Source organism: Podarcis bocagei (genome assembly GCF_964188305.1).
Source record: "Podarcis bocagei genome assembly, chromosome: 5".
Lineage (NCBI taxonomy): Eukaryota > Metazoa > Chordata > Lepidosauria > Squamata > Lacertidae > Podarcis > Podarcis bocagei.
In genome coordinates this window covers 37,759,816-37,779,861 of record NC_138129.1, presented here as the reverse complement: position 1 = coordinate 37,779,861, position 20,046 = coordinate 37,759,816, and the positions used below count along the sequence as shown (strand labels likewise).

The window sequence follows — 20,046 nt, the reverse complement described above, 5'->3', positions numbered from 1 at the left end:
GCAAAGTTCTTAACCCGAGGTACTATTTCTGGGTTAGCGGAGTCTGTAACCTGAAGCGTATGTAACCACTGTAAGCGAGGTACCACTGTAATGACAAATCTTTTTTAATGAAAAGAAAGAGAGAATGAGTTTTGTGCCAATGTGATTGGTTTAACAGCAAAACCAGACTACAGACTCTCCACCCTTTCTTTGCATTTCATCATCAAATTAAAACAAATAAAAAGCTTTAGGAAATTGGATGAACAAATAACAAAGTGACTTAAAGATTAACACATTTAATAATGGCACAAGTTTTTGTGTAGGAGAGCAGACTGCATCAGAGGCAGCAAAGAAAGAAAGCACTCTGGAAAATGGATGAATGAGTGTGAGAAAAGACACCTAACTTTAAACACACACACACACACCAATTAACAACTTACACAACAATATGCTTTTCCAACTTTGCATATTGGTAATGATAATGCCAAATCATAACAAAAGGAGTCCATGTTTTGCAGAGTTGTTATAACAGACCATTTTATAGACACACTTTGTCATTATATGCATTTCCATGATCTGCAACTCCAAAATGATCCCTCTACTAAAAGTCCAAAGACTTGCAGTGTGATCCTGCACATGATTCAGAATCCTGCAGTGTGATCCATCATCCCCCTGGATTTGTGTAGAGATTAGGCAGTGTTGCATATCCTACACTTCATGGTGCCTTTTCTAGTCACTTTTCTTATTGCAAAAAGTCCAGATCCTATTAGGGAAGCAGGTTTACCTCACAAGAGCTCCAAACCATTCTTTAATTGTGCAGCCATAATTTGCTGGGATGGGGCTGAATCCAACCAGAAAAAATAGTGGCAGCCTGGAAGCACCCGTAATGTGAAGTTCCAGCTCCATTAACTACCCTTCCTCCTGAGCATCCATTGATGGCCTTTATCATTCTTGTCTGCTTTCCTACCTGCATTATATAGGTTGCCTTACTGAAGTAGCAGAGCTCTTATATGGCTGATCATAAGTGGACAAGCAGACTGAAAATATGATTAATGGCCTCCAGTTTGCCTATTCTTACAGCGCTCTTCTTCCTCTCCCCCACCCAGGTTTTTTTGTTGCTTTTTCACAAGGCTCTCCTGGGCAATTTGTAAAAGTAAACACAGAAACACCGATGCAATATCAGACACAGGTCATTTTCTTCCTGTCAGCCCTGTGTATCATTTGCTAGTTTATTGACATCGCAGGATCATGCAAGGAGGGCTGCCAGAGCTCTTAGCATTATTTATTTATTCCTGAGTTTGCTCAGACCTTTAATCAAAGTGCAAAAGCATTTCAAGAAGAAAAACGGGCTTCCCAAAACTGTTTGTATTCAGGCTTTGTTTTGAGGGGTTTGCGGAACGTGCGTCTGTCTGTAGATTTTTTCATGTAGGCTTTTTGGATGGGACCATTGCAAGGTCAAATCTATCCATACCTCATTTTCTCCTGACAAACAACCTGATGATACAGGCTAGGCTGATGGACATCTTGCTTTCTGGAATACAGGCATTAAGAATTGTGTTAGAAAATGCACAATAACTTTAGTGTGCGGATGTCACTGTGATTGAAGAGGAGGCTGATGGCATGCCATAATGGCAGCCCCAGTGGATCTAGAATGGCCCATTTTCATTGCCAGCACTAGCACCTAGAAGTCTGGTCTATCAGTTATCCTGAGAGAAAGAGACATTTGCTCTTATGTTCCCCTACAGTAGTGCGCCTTCTTCCCCTTCACATTGGTGTTAATGGCTTGTATTCAATTCAGCACCAAGCAACGGTGTCATCAGCACAAGGGTTTATAGCCCCCCCATATACTCCCTAATTCTATCCTAGGTTTCCCCCCAAACCTCTGGATCAGATTTGAAGAGGGTGCAGAACATGCACAGGGGAAGGAGAGGGGAAAGTCCTGTTGCACAAGCATCCACCCTTGCATTGATGGGACTGTTACTTAGTGCTGCATTGAATACAAGCCAATGTTTCTTTCCTGGAAAACAGTGTTATGCACCGCCCCCTTCCCTGAGCAGGGAGCGTTTCTGTGCGCTCTGGTTTCCATCATCGTGTCCCGTTGTGCCAGAAGTGGTTTAGTCATGCTGGCCACATGACCTGGAAAGCTGTCTGTGGACAAACGTCAGCTCCCTCGGCCTGAAAGCAAGATGAGTGCTGTAACCCCATAGTTGCCTTTGACTGGACTTAAGTGTCCAGGGGTCCTTTACCTTTATCTTTCTTACCTTGCCTCTGAATACCAGTTACTGAGAATCGCAAGTGGGGAGAGTGCTGTTGCACCCAGCTCCTGCTTGCAGGCTTCTCACAGGCATCATTCACTCCAGAAACAGGATGATATGATTTGATAGGGCTTTGGCCTGATCCAGCATTGTGGACAAGTGTCCAATTGAGCAGGGTGAGCATAACCAAGGAACACACTGAGGTGGAAAGCCAAAGTGTTTATTCAGCCGTGGCAGAAGGCACAGAATAGGTTAATACTTGAAAAATCTGTGTGACTCTAAGGAGCTCATGACACATATTTATACAGTTATACATCATTACATGTGAAGAACATGTGATCACAGACATGCTTTGCTAAAGTCAAACAGATAATACCTAGTTGGGCTTCACAGGAAACACCTTGTGGCCAGTCTTCAGGGCATGAGGGTCTTAGTTCCTAAATAAAACGTTTTAGCAGATTTGGTGGTTGCTCTCTGTCACAACCTCTTCCCTCCTGGACATTGCCTTTCCGACAACACCAGGAATCCCCCAATCACGACGTCTGAACGTTTGACTTTCCCAAAAGGCATCAGCACTACCAGGAAACTTCCGACCACAAAGTCTGTCGAAAGTGGACAGTTTGACTTTTCTTCTAAAAGCACCTTGTGGACAGCTAAATGGGTCATGCTAAGTAGGTCATGTCAGTTGCAAGCCATCATCATGGACACACTTAGACCAAGAGGGTCTCTCTAGCTCCTTCACCAGCAGGGCTCTTCTTTTGCTCCTGCCAGCGTTTGGAGGGCCCTTGAACAAGATATCCTCCTTGGATCCCCTTCCTCAGTTTGACTATCTCCTCTTCGCCATTATCACTCCCTGTCCCTCTTGTTCCTCATCATTGCTACCCCTTCCTAACTTCCCTGGCAGAGAGCTGATGAGCAAGCAGGTAGTGGCATCTATTGCTCTTCGTTCTTACCTCTGCCTTCTGTCTATGCCAGAATGAAAGGTGTGTGAACGAATGGGCTGTCAGCGGGCCCCCTTCTGAGTATGGGCCCTCAGCAAATGCCCAGCCATGCTGATCCTCTGATGAGCAGAGCACAAACAGAGGCAAAGAGAGATGCCTACAAAGCAGATCCCTAAATTCCATTGAACTGCCTGGTGGTGCCTGTTAGTGGCTGGGATTGTTGCAAAGAATGTTGAATTACAGTGGAGCCTCAGGTTACATCACCCTTGGCTGCAGACTGGTGCAAACCCAGAAGTACCGGAACGGGTTACTTCTGGGTTCACACTGTCCGTGCTTGTACAGAACTGCTAAATCGCATGCGAGCGCAGATGCGATGCTTTGCGTTGCGTCGTTTTCACGTTGTGGCGGGAACTCTGGAACAGATCCCCACCGTAACCTGAGGCTCGACTGTAGTGGATTTTAGTCTGATCTAGGAAAGTGGTTCATAAGTACAAGCGCAGACTTGGGATCCCTTAATCCAGATTAGTTATGCCTGGCTTGAGTAAGTGCCCTACTTTAGATATGCAGCACACACACATGTGTGTGTGTTTTAAGCAGACCATACAAAACTGAAAGTCAGTTCAAACCCCGGAATAAAGAAGATGAAAGAATGTTATTTGCTCCATTTCCACACAGAAATTTCCCTGCTGCATTGCCTTATAAAAGCTTCAAAAGGAGGAGGCTATAGCCCGATGTACAGAACGTTACCTTTGGAGTGGTAATGCACTTTCTGGCAGCTCAGAGTTTTGGAGGGCGGGGAACAGTCCTTCAGCAGTGGCCTTTCAACCAATCCATGAATAAATGAAGCCTCTAGATCACTGGAACACCAGAGGATGCTTCAAAATAGCCTCCTTGGTGCAGTGCATTAGTTGACTACATAGCTTCAGTGTGTGTAATGAGCAATATATTAATTTATAATTAGTGTAATACAGTAGAGCTCAGCAAATAGCTTGGTGCATCCTGGATAATTCATCAAGAAAAGGAGCAGCCCTTAATGGGTTCGAAGGTTTGCCTGTCCCCTGTAATCGGGAAGGGCAGAATTTATTGTGATTCCTTTTACGGGGCAATTTGATTGCAGCCACACATCTTCATTTCGTGCCTCTTTCCTGCTGCTGCCGCTGCATCCTGCACAGAGAAGGCTGCTCCAAAACTAAAGGACTCCACTGTACCTTCTGTGGCCTCATTTGCTAATACGCATTTGCAGAGTGTGCTGCTTCACAGAACCTTTGACCTCAAGGACTCCCTCCAGTATAAACTCTTTGCTCCAAAACGTTGTCTTGTCACTTTCATAGCAGTTTCCCAGAAGTGTGCTTTCTCTCTCTCTCTCTCTCTCTCTCTCTCTCTCTCTCTCTCCCCCCCCTTCTATTTTATTTGCATCCGCCCTACCTATTCTGTTTTATAGGATTTTGGAGTCATATCCTGGTGGTTCCGATATTTTTATGATCTGATCATAGGGACAGTAAAAGGTTGAAACTGAGACCACAGGGGAAACACTATGCAACTGTAGTTCCCGCCACTCATAGATCCACTAATGGAAATTTTCTCAGCATTCTCGCTGCAAGAAGTGAAGTTACAAGGAACCAGGCAGAGGGCCTTCTCAGTAGTGGTGGAATGCCCTTCCACTAGATGTCAAGGAGATAAATGACACAACTTTCCAAAGACACCTGCAGGCAGCCGTGTATCAGGAAGTTTTTAATGTTTGATACTTCACTGTGTTTATTTTATATTATGTTGGACGCCACCCAGACTGGCTGGGGCAACACAGTTGAATGGGTGGGGTATAAGTAATAAATCGTCATCATCCAAGGGAGGAGCATTAGTAGCAAAGCATTTGTTTTGCATGCAGAAGGCCTCTGGGTCAGTCCCTGCTATTTCCTGCTAAGGGACACCAGATTTAAGTTCTGAGAAATATCCCTGCCAGACAGAGTAACTGGCACTGGCAAAGATGGACCAATGGTCCAAGTTGGGGGATGATTTGCCTCTAAGACCTTGTTAGGGTTAAATCTTAAACAATCTTACAAGTGGCTGCAAACCTCCTTTGGCCCAGTCATGTCTTTACCTGTCCTGCAGTTGACATCATGCATGACATCAGGAGTACGGCAGGTGGGTGTGGCCAAAACAGTATTGTGGGCAAAATGGGGAGGCCTGGAGGGTCTAATTATGCTCCCGCCCTTTTGTCCCAAAATGGTTATGTCAATCAAGCCCTGTTCTGTCCAGCAATAGGAAGCTCCCCATATAATTCTTGATTTCCGCCTCCTGCCACCTGACAAATAGCAGCTAGGAGGCAAGTTAGATCAGGAAAATGGCACTGGAGAAACGTGTTAAATAACTCCCCCTTCCGCCAGCAATGCTATACTGATGAAAAGTGTAAGGTCCTAGAGAACAAGGAAACTACTGAGACTTATTAAAAGCTGGGAGGGGTGTTTCTAGGACTAAGGTAAAACTGTGAAGCCCCCTTGTTATTTTTCCAGTTGGTGGTGGTTTAAGTAATCTTCTGTAATGCTTGCTTGGAATGCATTCCCTTTTTTCTTTGTTGTAAGCTGGTTCGAGCATGATTTATTGATGGAAAAGTGGCATGCATGAATGAATGAATGAATGAATGAATGAGCTGGCAGAAGAGGGAAGTGGGATAGCGCAAAGGGACACTTCCTTGCAACCAAATATAGTTATATAGTGACTCCCCTATGAAGAGAGGTTGCAGCATTTGGGACTTTTTAGTTTAAGAGAAAAGGCAAGTAAGAGGTGGCATGATCCAGGTTTATAAAACGATTCCTGGCATGGAGAAAGTGGGTACAGAAATGTTTTTCACTGGTCCAGCACCTTGTTCTCACGGTGGCCAACTAGATGCCCATGGGAAGCCTGAAATCAAGACCTGAGCACAACAGCACTCTCCTCTCCTGCAGTATTCAGACGTATGGAGATCAGTGAAGGTAGAAAATAGCCAGCAGGTTTAGTAGCCATTGTCGCATCTCTAGCCAAAGACTCTATGTAAACTTGAACAAGCCAGTTAATTTTTCTGGGCCTCTTATACAAAACCCATTGATATGGGCTCCTTCTGTACAGCATTAAATGTAGAAGACCATATAAGCCAAACTTAAGCACTTGACCTTTCAAAACCTTAGGAGGCAGTTCTGAAATTGACAAGATCACTTAAGTACTGGTATAAAGAGCAGTGTGGTTTTTCAATAAAATCTACATACATAAAACCAGCGGTTTTGTCCTAAAAGGCCACTTTTGGAGTTTTGGATAGAGTGAACTTCATTAGGATTTCATTTTCTTCCTTGCCTGGGGAGCTGTTAGTTGTGAAGAATAAAAACTACCTCGGCTCAGCATGCCTTTTTCTATACCGAAAGAACTTCGTGAAATCTTGAAAGCTGCAGGCTTCTGTGGGAAGGGGATTTCATTTTCTGTGAAATGATTTGGAAGCAAACATATTTGTACTTACAGCAATGAAATTTTAATTGTGCAGGCTTCATCCGGTGAACAATCTGGTCTAATTTAACAAGAATTTCAGTGATTAAAAAAAAGAAATTTATCTGATTTGTTTTCACTTTTCACGACAAAAACATTTTTATTTTGAGAGTAACACACTATTGGCTTGTTATCACAGGACTATTAAGGGGTTTCCCTCAATTATTTGATTAGTATTAAAAATGCATTCAATTTAGCTCCCTTGTTCAATAACCATTAAATTGTTATTGTTGTCTTTTAAGCTTTATGATCTTGGCATCCTGAATAGTAAAATGTTAGAACCACCCAGGGCCCATTTTAAGTGTGTGCATTCTTGTGATATATTGCTCGGCCAAATAATGTTTAAATGTTATCTCACGCTGCACATTTGCTCTACAATTGTGATTATACCAAGCATGGGGGGCATGTTACACTGTTTATCCAAATACATATTGGGAAATGGCAGGGACTAGACTACTTACCTACGTGTAGAATAAAACAGGTTTTGTGAACCGGTTTGAAGTTGCAGTCCATCCTGGCCCCAGAAGCCCATCAGCTAAAGTAGATCTTGCTGTAGATATGTCTGCATCAGGTCATAATGGACTGCCAGCCACTCTGCAGCAGCAGCAGCCTGCCTGCATTGACCCCCCCCCACTCATTGCAACTGCAACGGGAATCCCCTTCCTGAGCTCCAAGCATCATGCAGCTGCATTGGTCAGAATGGCACTGAACAGCTGGGGCTGGAAGGAGACAGAACCAGGCCCTTTATATTTTCTTCAGGCAGCAGAAGGCTGTCAGGAGGAGGAGCAAGAAAGGACACAGGGAGGGAGGCTCTGTAGAAAGCAGGGAGAGTGGTCAGCCATTATATTCTTATTTTGCATTTATATCGAAATTGTGAGCATAGAAAATATTTCACATGTATTCTTGGACTCTTTACCAACACCCCTGCAAGGCAGGCCAGTGTGATACTCCCACACTGTGGGTGGGAGGTGGGAAACAGAGAGTTCCTAATGCTATCTAATGTGTTCAGAATGTGAACCAGTGACTTATTAGGCTTTGCACTATGCTAAGAAGTCCTAGCCTAGTGTCTTCTATTTTTCTGCCAGTCTGGCTCTCACTGACATACTGAGCCAATTAGTGATTCCTCTCTCCCAACGTCTTCCACTAAATTCATTTTATACTTTGAAATTCAGCGCTTTGCCTTTGTTCTCCTTTAAATTTGGCACAATATGCACGCACCCCTGATACTCTCCCGCGCTTTACCCCAACCCCAATTAAGCGCGGATGGGAGCGCAAACTTGATCGACCTCCAGCGACCCCCAAAATGCAGCTCCTCACCCAAAGGCAAGGAAGGAAATGCATCTCCTTCCTTGTAGCCTTGGAAGCGAAGGGACAACGCAGGCTCGCCACTTTTGCTCTCGAACAGCCTCGCGTCAGGCAGACAGTCACGCTTTCCTTACCTCTGCACCAGCATGCCAGAGGAAAAGCTCCACCTGTTGAATTTCTGCCTGCCACACCGCTGATGATGAAGGTGCAACGACTCTTACCTGCCGCGGGAAGAAGCACAACGCAGCCCCTACGCCCAGACGGAAGGGAGGAATCTAGTAAGGGGACCTCCCTAGATCCCTGGAGCCTAAGACGCTCCTTCACCTCCAAAAAAGGGAAGAATGCCCCTGGCGGCCTGTAGGGGTCGCTGCGGTCCTTCCGTGCGCCCGCCTCTGCGCGCCCAGCAGCCCCCGGAGGAGGCTGAGGCTCAGGCTGGCAGCGCGCGGAGCAAAGGCAGCCGGATGCCGTGGCGAGCGGAGCCTCCTGCAAAGGCTGCGCGCGCGTGCCGAGCGGCAGCAGGGAGACGCCGGGCAGCCCCGCCGGAGAGACTGGCCGAGGCGATGCCAGGCGGCCCCGGGCGCCAGAGCCGAGGAGGCGCGGGCACGAGACACCGTTGCTGACTCGCGGTTGCGACGGACGGATCCCGACGGCCCTCCCGGGGCGCAGCAAGCTGGGTAGAGCGAGAGGGGCGCCAGAGCCGAGGGGGCCCGCCGCCAGGACGCGCCGCCCACCGGTAAGGGAAGCACGTCGGAGATGGCTCGGCGCGGCCGCTTCGGAGGGAGGCGAGCGAGCAAAGTTTCCCCGCGGGCTCGACGGGGCAGCGAGCCGCTTCTGGGCTCCTCTCGCGCAAGTTTGGGGCTTGGCGGTGGTCCTGCAGCCGGCTGGACAGCGAGAGCTGCGCCGCTCCGTCGCGCCTGCTTGTGCCTGGCCGGCTCACCGGGGACGCGGTGGTTTCGGCCAGCAGGCTGGTCAGGGTGCCTGCGTTGCGCGCTCTCGGGGTTGGAGCGACGGGCGAGCTAGTTTGGGAACTGAACTTCAGCGTTCTCAGCGCCGAGCGCGTTGTCGAAATCGGATCTGGGATGGGGGTCCCTTCGCTCTTGCTTCAAGGGAAACAGGAGCGCCGGCAGTCAGAAGAGCGAAACCGGGTCTGCTAAGCCAGGCTCCGCTTGTAAGGGACGGGCTCTTGGCAACGGAATCGAGGGCTTCCTCGCGGAGTTCGCGGCGGCTCCGATGCCGTCTGAGCAGGTCTGACGTGCACTCCATTTTGGCTGGGCTTTGGCAGTGCGCACGTTTGAAGACAACTGGTGTTCTTGAGAGGGGTGTGTGTGTGTGTGTGCGAGAGAGAGAGAGAGAGAGAGAGAGAGAGAGAGAGAATGATTTAAAGCTTTCCGAACACGGTGGAAAGCAAAACTCCGAGTGCTGGCACCGGCCACTAACAAGAAATCCAGAAAATCTAACAACAGCAATTGCTCCTAATACTCCTCGGTCAGCCCTACTGTTAATTCAGCAGTCTTCCATGCGTAGAATAGGAAAGCACAGTACGGGCGGGGTATCTGCAAGAGGCAGTGAATCTTTGGAGGTCTTCATACCTTCCCCAACAATGCTTGCAGGGGGATTTGTTGAGTTCTGGTCCTTAGCATGCAAAATCAGCACCTTGCTCTCCGCAGAGGTCGACCTCGGGCCCGCATAGAACATAGGAAAGAACATTCCTGCCCCACTTGTGTCCTGCCAGTCCCAGATTCCGTTGCTGACTTGCATTCCCCTTGCAACCTCACCCTCGTGCGATGGAGCTCCCTAGCTGGCACACAGAAGCAATGGACAATCTCAGGAAGGGTAGGATGGAGGCTGTTGACATCAACCACAAAATGGAGAGCACCTCCTGGGTCCCCTAAGGGTACAGAGGAGAAGTGTTTACCTACAAGGGGAGTTGCCCTGCCTCACCCCTGATTATTATTTTTTTTGGGGGGGGGGTGTTGGATCAAGGTAATTTCTTCTGCAGTGAGAGTGGCATTTTGTTGCATCACTTTAAAGATAACCCTGATGTCACAGTAGGTGTCAGAGAAGCAGGCTGCTGCTGAGGGCTGCAGCACAGCCACATGGAGGGCACCCCTAGCTGGGGCCTCCCCGTTTCCCCTGCTGCTACTTTCTCTCAGGACCACCCAACCTGCAGGTTAAGACACCTGCTTCACTGGATGCTGTTGCAGGGCCAACCCTACTATTAGGCAGAGGGAGGCAGCTGCCTCAGGCAGCTGATTGTGGGCGTTGTGAAAGGGTAGCAGATTCATAATTAGGCGTGTTGTTGCATTTGTAGTTCCAGGGAGGGGAAGAAGCAGCACGTGCTGGATTTTCTGCCTCAGATGTCGAAACAGCTTGCCTTGCGTGGAGTGTGTCACTTGTGATCTGCCCAGGTGGCAAAATGTCTTGGGCTGGCCTTGGAAGCAGAAACCAAAATAATTTTGTTTCTCAAATTACACTCAAGGCATCTTGTTACTTTCTAGAAATGCTTTCCCCCTTTATCCTATTATGCACTTAAAGTCACCTGTTTACATGTAGGCCTGTTTTGGGTCTGGGAGCATCTAATCCTACAGTACAGGTGAACTTAGGAGGTGCTGGACCACCCATGCTTGAGTGGGAGACCCCCATGAGCATCATGGAAAGCCACTCTCAAGGAAGAGCAGGACATAAGTAAGATGATGATGATAATATAGGCCAACTCATGAAAATGCTGTGGCTTTTGTGCGGTCTAGTGGAATGATGGTCTCCTCACACCACATTGCATTCCTTGGAATGTGAGTTCTGATGTGTACCATCCAAATTCAAATTCCTTTGAAAGTAATGCAGTGTTGATAGACATTCTGCACTGGGATGTATATTTGGAGATGCATACTGTTATTACTAATAATTCTAACAGTGGAGGAAAGTTGGATTCAGAGAATGTCTGCTTAAAGCTGTGTATTTTCCAAGACTTATCTCCTCCTTTAATCCTTTCTCTCTCCCTCCTTCCACCAATCATTTAAGTTGTATGGGAGCAGTCCTCCTTGCAGCTTAAAACATTGTCCATTGTCTAGCGACCTCTTCTCTTGACTAGCAGAAACTGCTGGTCAAGAGGACCTCAAGAGGGCCATACTATGTGCCCAGTTAGCCTCAGCCAGCACAATTTCCCTGCAGCATTTCAACTGCATTCCCTCTCTTTTCCCTGCCTAATTTCGTAGATGCATGAGAACACCTGGCTTAGCAAAGCAATTGGTACAAGTGGCAGGTGCTCTAGGGCTTGTCAAAAGTTCGCTGCTGCTCAGAATTGACAGCAGCTTGTGGCTGCAGTGAGCTGGGCACAGAATGATACCCTGATCTGTGCTTAAGGGCCACAGGTCTCTCCTGTGTGATTTCAGGAATTGTGAGTCCAATTCTGTGTGCACTTGTATCTGTATAAATGCAGAACATGTTTTAATTTTTCTTTTCTTTTTAATTCATGGGCAGTAGCAGATGAGCCTATGCTGATCTCTACATTTCCTTCCCCCATAAATAAATAATGCTGACACCTTTCCTTAATAGGAGGGTGACATCATGGGGTAGAGACATTGCTACTACTTTTTCCTGGAGAAAATATGATGTTTGGAAGACTGCTGTAAATCCACCTCTTTGGCCTTGCAGGTAGCAGCTGAGCCCTGATGCCATCTTACTCAAAATCATGGCTGTCTCAAATCAGGTAGTCTTACTGAAATGAGTGGCTTATGACCATCAGAGTATCTACAAAATTCAGAAATCTTGAGTCATCTCCTCCTTTTGGCCACTAATCTGTTACACAAATAGAAGAGCAAATATCTTCTTTACAACTGTTTAAAATTATACATGGTCTCAGGCATGCTGAAACCAGGATGCTATGAGGTCACCAGCTGCCCACAACCAGATGATAAATATATTTAGCTGCCAAAGACTGAACCATCACAAAATTGACTGAGGGCAACTTCATAGCCAGATTCCAAAGAAAAGTGCTTGCCCCAAAATGGCTTAGCCGGTGGTTGAACCATAACACTCTCAAGCTCTTTATCACATAGTGATGGCAGCAATGGAGCTGTAAGATGAAAGAGAGAAAATGGTGGTGGTGATTTGTTAGCATCCCCTGCTCAAGTTTTTTTTTTTAATGGGATCACCTGCAGCTTAAGGAGGATACAGTTGAGAACCAGGAGCTCACTAAATTTTGTAGTGTACAAAATTGAGAAACTGATTATTTTTCATAGCGACAATACTGTCTAAGGTGCCTGACCCTCCCACTTTTACCACAAAAGTGTGCTTCTGTAGGTGGTATCCAATTCCTTCATCTCACCAGTACACAGATTTCTGCTTGCGCAGTGGGATCCCTCCCATCTCCTCCCCCTGTGTGCCCTGTACCCTCTCTAAATCTGCTCTGGAGATTTCGGAGAACCCCCTGAACAGATGTAGGGGGTGGGTGGAGGGAGGAGGGGAGAAAGTCTTGCGACCCAAGTGAAAATCCTTGCCTTGACAGGACAGTTACTTACTGCTGCAACTGGATACTGTATAAGCCCATATTTTTCTGTGGTTGTTTTCTATATATTCCTATATACTATTGGAATGTGGGCTAGAAAGATGGAAATGGAGCGACCGTGAACATAGCAATGAGTAGGATAGTTTCCAATCCTGAGGAGTGGAAGGGCTTTGGGAACTGTGTTTGTTAAGCTGAAAACAGAACAAAATGAGTGAGCACTCTATACTGCAACATTTTGCTACAGTCCCACTTGTCTGTAACTATTTTAAGGCATGACAACTTACAAACACAAATTTCCCTTACATTGTTTGTTTTTTATAAGGCCAGGGGAGCTGGAAACTGACACTGGGTTTCTAGTGCTGCTGTCAGTATTTCCAGTATTCCATGAGTGGGAAGTGGTCCCAGTCCGTAGGCTCAACTCTCTGGCTCTCCCCTGGCTAAGAAGAAGAAGAAGAGTTTGGATTTGATATCCTGCTTTATCACTACCCAAAGGTGATAAAGCGGCTAACAATCTCCTTTCCCTTCCTCCCCCACAACAAACACTCTGTGAGGTGAGTGGGGCTGAGAGACTGCAAAGAAGTGTGACTGGCCCAAGGTCACCCAGCAGCTGCATGTGGAGGAGCGGAGACGCGGACCCAGTTCCCCAGATTACGTGACTACCGCTCTTAACCACTACACCACACTGGCACCACACTGGGATCTAAGGATGCCATGAGGCTATTGCAGAGATGCTGATGGCAAAGGAAACTGTGGAGAGGGACGATGAAGCAAAATCATAGCATGTGCTGGGAGATGTGATGGTCTAATTTCTGTAAGCCTGTCTGCTCTTGTTTTTATTATGGAATATTCCTTGCAGAATGGCCCTGGAGCATGTGGTGCTTTCTGAGGCTCTGCTTTCTAGGCTGGATCTTTCCAGCAGCATTACAAAGAGACTCCCAGGTTCTCCACAGCTACCTGTATTTTGTGGAACTTGCTGCCACAGAATGGCACTGAGGTTTAGGATTCAGCTGTGGGTCCAAGTGGTCATTGGCTGGATAGCCAGTATAGGAAAGCTCATATTTTAAATATATGAGCAACCTTGCATGTAGACAGCTGTGTGGAAAATCTACTTTGTCCTGAGTGTGGACATTAAGGAAATAATGGTGTGTTTGAGGTATCCCTAGTGGATCAGATTAGGGCTGCCAACCCCCCCCCCCCATGGGTTCTGTATATGGGTGTAGTTTCAGCTGCTGGAGTGGCTTGAGAGATTACTCTAAACCTCTTACTGACTAGAGCAGGCATGGGCAAACTCGGCCCTCCAGATGTTTTGGGACTACAATTCCCATCATCCCTGACCACTGGTCCTGTTAGCTATGGATGATGGGAGTTGTAGTCCCAAAACATTTGGAGGGCCGAGTTTGCCCATGCCTGGACTAAAGGCTTTCCTCCCTCTCTTCCCCCCATGAAAACCTTGGAATTGGCTCTCGGGGCCCCACCCCCTCTCAGAGGCCCCACCAACATGTACTTTTGCTGGGCTGAAATACATCCCTTGAACTGTATTAATACCTCTTGCTTGCCTGAAAGGAGGAAGGAGAGGTGTGTATGTAAGACTTCTGTCTTTTGCATGGCTGAGATGTAACCTACCGTACAAAAGCAAGGATTACATCTATTGTTGTGTCCATTTTCATGTCTGGACCCTTCCATCCCTTGTATTAGTGCCACAGAATGTTATCCACAAGGAAATGTGACCTCTACTTTTAAGGCAATTTGTTGAATGACATTGTATGGTGGTTATTGTTCCAAAACATGTTAGTTGGTGTCTTATTGCTGGCAGTTTTGAGGGCCATTGATGGGAAAGTGCACCATTAAATAGAATAAATGAAGAAAGCATAACGAGGAAAACATGATGTACCAAAGTGGAGAATGGTGCAGAACTAGCACTTTTTTACTTTTGTCCAAATAATGATACAACTAGCCTTGCCATAATTACCTTGGAGACATAGTCAGTGATTCATAATTTGTAGGTTCCATTAGAGAAGGTTTCCCCCCTAAAGGTTACTGCTAGGTTTGGTATAAATCTAATGCTGGCATCATGTTTTGTGGAGAAGTGTTAAAGCCCGTTATATGCCACTCATTCATTTATGCAGAAGTCCTTCTAGTTGTTCATCTGGAGTCCATTTCTACAAGGTGCCAGAAATGACAGAAATCATACTTGGAGATGTAGCTTGGATTGCATAGACCACAGAATTTGAGAGTTGTTGTTGTTGTTTAGTCATTTAGTCATGTCCGACTCTTCGTGACCCCATGGACCAGAGCATGACAGGCACTCCTGTCTTCCACTGGCTCCCGCAGTTTGGTCAAACTCATGCTGGTAGCTTTGAGAACACTGTCCAACCATCTCGTCCTCTGTCGTCCCCTTCTCCTTGTGCCCTCCATCTTTCCCAACATCAGGGTCTTTTCCAGGGAGTCTTCTCTTCTCATGAGGTGGCCAAAGGATTGGAGCCTCAGCTTCACGATCTGTCCTTCCAGTGAGCACGCAGGGCTGATTTCCCTAAGAATGAATCATAGAATCATAGAATCATAGAGTTGGAATAGACCAAAAGGGCCATCAAGTCCAACCCCCTGCCAAGCAGGAAACACCATCAGAGCACTCCTGACATATGGTTGTCAAGCCTCTGCTTAAAGACCTCCAAAGAAGGAGACTCCACCACACTCCTTGGCAGCAAATTCCACTGTCGAACAGCTCTTACTGTCAGGAAGTTCTTCCTAATGTTTAGGTGGAATCTTCTTTCATGTAGTTTGGATCCATTGCTCCGTGTCCGCTTCTCTGGAGCAGCAGAAAACAACCTTTCTCCCTCCTCTATATGACATCCTTTTATATATTTGAACATGGCTATCATATCACCCCTTAACCTCCTCTTCTCCAGGCTAAACATGCCCAGCTCCCTTAGCTGTTCCTCATAAGGCATCGTTTCCAGGCCTTTGACCATTTTGGCTGCCCTCCTCTGGATACGTTCCAGTTTGTCAGTGTCCTTCTTGAACTGTGGTGCCCAGAACTGGACACAGTACTCCAGGTGAGGTCTGACCAGAGCAGAATACAGTGGCACTATTACTTCCCTTGATCTAGATGCTATACTCCTATTGATGCAGCCCATAATTGCATTGGCTTTTTTAGCTGCCGCGTCACACTGTTGGCTCATGTCAAGTTTGTGGTCAACCAAGACTCCCAGATCCTTTTCACATGTACTGCTCTCAAGCCAGGTGTTTTTGTATTTGTATTTGTGCCTCTCATTTTTTTTTGCCCAAGTGCAATACTTTACATTTCTCCCTGTTAAAGTTCATCTTGTTTGTTTTGGCCCAGTTCTCTAATCTGTCAAGGTTGTTTTGAAGTGTGATGCTGTCCTCTGGAGTGTTAGCCACCCCTCCCAGTTTGGTGTCATCTGCAAAATGAATAGGTTTGATCTTCTTGCAGTCCATGGGACTCTATAGAATATCCTCCAGCACCATAATTCAAAAGCATTGAGAGTTGTTAGATGATCCCTATTCCCTTCACAGAGCTACATTTCACAGAATTCCCTGGGAAGAATTGTAGCTCTGTGAGGGGACTAGGGGTCTCCTAACAACTCTCAGCACCCTTAACAAACTATAGTCCCTAGGATTGTTTGGTGGAAGCCATGAATGTTTAAATAGCTTTAAATGTGTAATGCAGATGGGCCTCACTTTCTCAATATTCTGTGCCACTGAGTTGTTTTGAGGGGCTCCCCTTTAGTATTCTCCCACTAACACATTCACAAACCTCAGGGTTACTTTGAGTCTGCTGGAACCTTTCTCTTGTGTGTGGGTGGTGCAGTTTTGGCTATATAAACACAAGCATGAGGTGACTTGAACTGAAATTAGAAGGAATTGTGATGAACAACATAAGGTGTGATACCCGATTGCAGAGACCATTTGTGTGGCCCAGCAAAGCTGTTAACATAGGCTTGTTTGCAGCACACAGAACTGCACTTCCCTGAACCCTGAGCATAATTCAGTGTGATAGGTAAAGGTAAAGGGACCCCTGACCATTAGGTCCAGTCTTGAAATCAAACCTTTATTAGGCATTATGCAAATAAAAACCATAAAAGAGAGAATAACATATAAAAGCCTTGAGATATATATAAAAAGGCAGCAGTTGGCTACATACATATATATATATATATATATACATAAAGAATCAGTGGTTTTCCTTGTTAACCTGCTCCTTGGAGGGCTGCTACCAAAAACTCAGCTACCCCCGCCGTTACCCTTTGGTCAACGTCGGATAGGCAGAATCCCACACATTCACCTTGCTGGGGTTCCAGACCACCCAAAAGGGGGGACAGCACGCGTTGACGGAGCGTACCGTACAATGGGCAATGGAAGAGAATATGCTCTACAGTGTCCGGGACATTCATAGAGCATCTGCAGAATCTCTTGTTTCTAGGGATGTTTTGATATCTTCCCCAGACAAATGCTGAGGGAAAAACATTCAACCGGGCCAGCATAAAAGCCCTACGTTGGGCTGGGATTATTAATTTAGTGATGTAATTGGCTCTGCTATCTAAGATATTTAAATCATAGAATATGGGGGAGCAAATTTTGTTTACAGCTGCCATAATATTTTGTCTCATTAGGTCCAGTCACAGATGACTCAGGGGTTGCGGCGCTCATCTCGCTTTATTGGCCGAGGGAGCTGGCGTACAGCTTCCGGGTCATGGCCAGCATGACTAAGCCATGCTGGCGAACCAGAGCAGTGCACGGAAACACCGTTTACCTTCCCGCCGGAGTGGTACCTATTTATCTACTTGCACTTTGACGTGCTTTCAAACTGCTAGGTTGGTAGGAGCAGGGACGAGCAACGGAAGCTCACCTAGTCACGGGGATTCGAACCGCCAAACTTCTGATCGGCAAGCCCTAGGCTCAGCCCCTCATTTACATCACGTACAGCCCATCAAGTAGAGTCCTATGCAGTCTGGTGGTAAGTGGAGGGTGTATGTTTTACAGCAGCTTTTTTCCATCAGTGGTGGAGGGATGACTTGTTTTTAATGTTCACTCTGGACCATATAACCTTTTAGAAATGAAATCAACACTTTAGTGCTGAGATCATAATTTTCCTTGACTCTTGGTGATTAGCCCCTGCTAACTCACTGTAGCAATTTATTTCTCGCAGTTCGACGCGGTGGCTCTTTTGAAAAAAGGACTGCATTGAAAAATTAAATAAAATACTTTAATGATGGTGGCACAATAGGGGCTGAGTGGACCAAGGCTGGAAAATGGAATTTTTTATTATTATTATTTTAAAAAGTGTGCTCTATCGCTTAGTAATTATTAGCCTTTGCTGGAATGGGGGCACTAGATGCGGCTTCTCTTTTATCTTGATAATATAATCTCATCAGTGTCTGACAGCCTCGCTAGCAGCACCCCTGGGGTATTAAATACTTGGGGGATGAACACATGAAAATCATAAAAGTAAGTTGGAAAGCTGTGAGGGATAGTGAACCCTAGAAGGCATTGTGCCTCTCTGTCTTTAATATTCCTGTCAGAGTCCCTTTTGGCAACTGAGCTGACAGGAGCCCATAGTATCTTAACTGGCATTGTCACAAAACGCATTGTCTGGCTTGCAAGTCAAGGCTCCATGCCTGGCTTGCCTCATTTGCTGATTACAATAGAGCATTTTGGCAGTGGTCATGCAGGCTTGGGGCTTTGAAGATTTAGGGGGTGGGGAGAAGAGGGGGTGGGCCTGTCACTTCTCCTTCCTGTTTTGCTTTGGGCAAGGCATCTATTCCTATCTGGTTTGTAGGGAGTGAAAGTTCCCCCAGCAGGGATCATGAGAAGCATTATGCACAGTTGTGTGTGGGAAGGAGGGAGGAGGTTTTCCCTTCCTTTTTTATATTTCTTAAAAAGGGAATCTGTAACACAGGGGCCAAAGGTATCATGTTGATATTGTCTGAAGACACAAATGGTACGCTGATAGGCCAATTTTACTGTGTAGCTCAAGAAATGGGTCTCAGGCCGCAGATCCTGGCTTACCTGTGGACTCTGACAAATGGATTCTGCATAACATGAGGCATCTGTTACAGCTGGTGGTGCCATAATTCAAAAGATGACATCCCCACAGAAACAAGTAATGCAAATGGAGTGCAGCAGTATCATTAATAACAGGGCTGTATCTTCCAATGTGGGGGACGCGGGTGGCGCTGTGGGTAGAATCATAGAATCATAGAATCATAGAATCATAGAATCATAGAGTTGGAAGAGACCACAAGGGCCATCGAGTCCAACCCCCTGCCAAGCAGGAAACACCATCAGAGCACTCCTGACATATGGTTGTCAAGCCTCTGCTTAAAGACCTCCAAAGTAGGAGACTCCACCACACTCCTTGGCAGCAAATTCCACTGTCGAACAGCTCTTACTGTCAGGAAGTTCTTCCTAATGTTTAGGTGGAATCTTCTTTCTTGTAGTTTGGATCCATTGCTCCGTGTCCGCTTCTCTGGAGCAGCAGAAAACAACCTTTCTCCCTCCTCTATGTGACATCCTTTTATATATTTGAACATGGCTATCATATCACCCCTTAACCTCCTCTTCTCCAGGCTAAACATGCCCAGCTCCCTTAGCCGTTCCTCATAAGGCATCGTTTCCAGGCCTTTGACCATTTTCGTTGCCCTCCTCTGGACACGTTCCAGTTTGTCAGTGTCCTTCTTGAATTGTGGTGCCCAGAACTGGACACAGTACTCCAGGTGTGGTCTGACCAGAGCAGAATACAGTGGCACTATTACTTCCCTTGATCTAGATGCTATACTCCTATTGATGCAGCCCAGAATTGCATTGGCTTTTTTAGCTGCCGCGTCACACTGTTGGCTCATGTCAAGTTTGTGGTCAACCAAGACTCCTAGATCCTTTTCACATGTACTGCTCTCAAGCCAGGTGTCACCCATCTTGTATTTGTGCCTCTCATTTTTTTTGCCCAAGTGCAATACTTTACATTTCTCCCTGTTAAAATTCATTTTGTTTGTTTTTGCCCAGTTCTCTAATCTGTCAAGGTCGTTTTGAAGTGTGATCCTGTCCTCTGGGGTGTTAGCCACCCCTCCCAGTTTGGTGTCATCTGCAAATTTGATCAGGATGCCCTTGAGTCCATCATCCAAGTCGTTGATAAAGATGTTAAATAAGACCGGGCCCAAGACAGAACCCTGTGGCACCCCACTAGTCACTCTTCTCCAGGATGAAGAGGAACCATTGATGAGCACCCTTTGGGTTCGGTCAGTCAGCCAGTTACAAATCCACTGAGTGGTAGCAGAGTCAAGACCGCATTTTACCAGCTTCTTTACAAGAATATCATGGGGCACCTTGTCAAATGCCTTACTGAAATCAAGGTAGGCTATATCCACTGAGTTCCCTTCATCTACCAGGCTTGTAATTCTGTCAAAAAATGAGATCAGGTTAGTCTGACATGACTTATTTTTCAGAAATCCATGCTGACTATTGGTGATCACAGCATTCCTTTCTAGGTGCTCACAGACTGTTTGCTTAATGATCTGCTCCAGAATCTTCCCTGCTA

General features: G+C 46.3%; 1 protein-coding gene across 2 annotated transcripts in view; it reads left to right on the top strand.

Annotated features, from left to right (window-relative positions):
- The first annotated feature begins 8,460 nt into the window (after window positions 1-8,460).
- Window positions 8,461-20,046, top strand: part of TAFA3 (TAFA chemokine like family member 3) — a 100,429-nt gene continuing 88,843 nt past the window's right edge. Inside the window, exon 1 of one of the 2 annotated variants that reach the window (XM_081195215.1) lies at window positions 8,461-8,723. The gene's annotated coding sequence lies outside the window, so the exon portion shown is untranslated. Of the gene's footprint in view, window positions 8,724-9,216; window positions 9,236-20,046 lie in introns of those variants that run through there. The other variant, XM_081195216.1, reaches the window with a different exon arrangement.